General features: G+C 40.7%; 1 non-coding gene across 1 annotated transcript; it reads left to right on the top strand.

Moving 5' to 3' along the window:
* The first annotated feature begins 207 nt into the window (after positions 1 to 207).
* On the top strand, positions 208 to 279 carry TRNAH-GUG. Its single transcript has one exon. It is a non-coding gene; the product is annotated as a tRNA-His (tRNA).
* The last annotated feature ends 654 nt before the right edge of the window (positions 280 to 933 follow it).

The following is a 933-nucleotide window of genomic DNA, read 5'->3' as shown; positions in this document are numbered from 1 at the left end:
TACAAACTTGATGATATCCGTGGATTTATCTCCGATTTTTATCAATGCGAGTGTGTTCAGAATGCTCGCTCTTGTGTGATTTACATGGTTGGTAGGAGTTCGGACGCTTTCTTAAAATGATTTTCACTCGTAAATTTCCTTCTTCTTTTCCCTGGTGGCATAGAAAAGCACCCCTGTATACTTGTGAAAGCCCAGTGCTACAAAATGGTGGCTGTAGTTTAGTGGTGAGAATTCCACGTTGTGGCCGTGGAGACCTGGGCTCGAATCCCAGCAGCCACATTCCACATTATTTTTTTTTCTTGTTGCGATTCAGAAAAGCAAAAGAACTACCAATGTCCAACAACTCGAATCCCAGCAGCCACATTCCACATTATTTTTTTTTCTTGTTGCGATTCAGAAAAGCAAAAGAACTACCAATGTCCAACAACCTCTGGTGTTTTGTCTGATTTATAAATGACACCTGACCTACTGCAGGAGATGGCCAAAACAGGAAGAATCAAAATTTGACGTGTGTGCCACCTAGCAGACATTACCTGACTAAGCCCAGTAGCACAAAATGGTAGGAGTACTTGTCACGTCCAGTTCTTCATTTTTTGCGTCTAGTCTGAAGGATCCTTTTCTCTAATCAGGCCAGTGACTCAGCGAACATTGCCGGGTATAGATCAAACAAAAGGAGATATATTTTGCCGGCACATAATCCCTATTCTAACATATAATCTGGTTTACAGTACCAGTAGTTAGCGTATGCTTCCAAACTTGATTTTCTGATAATATTGTCCATGGATCTGACATAAAGCACCGAAAGAATAAGAAGAGGGACAAAGAATCGGGAGTGCGTACACCAAAAGTGGGAAGATGCCTTTTTTTTCTAGTTGTACCAGCACAGCTGCGTAAAAAGAGATAGGAACAAAAACAAATGTAATTTCATTGATT

Source organism: Triticum urartu, unplaced genomic scaffold (assembly GCF_003073215.2).
Source record: "Triticum urartu cultivar G1812 unplaced genomic scaffold, Tu2.1 TuUngrouped_contig_257, whole genome shotgun sequence".
In the NCBI taxonomy this organism is placed as follows: Eukaryota; Viridiplantae; Streptophyta; class Magnoliopsida; order Poales; family Poaceae; genus Triticum; species Triticum urartu.
This window is presented reverse-complemented; position numbering and strand designations above follow the sequence as displayed.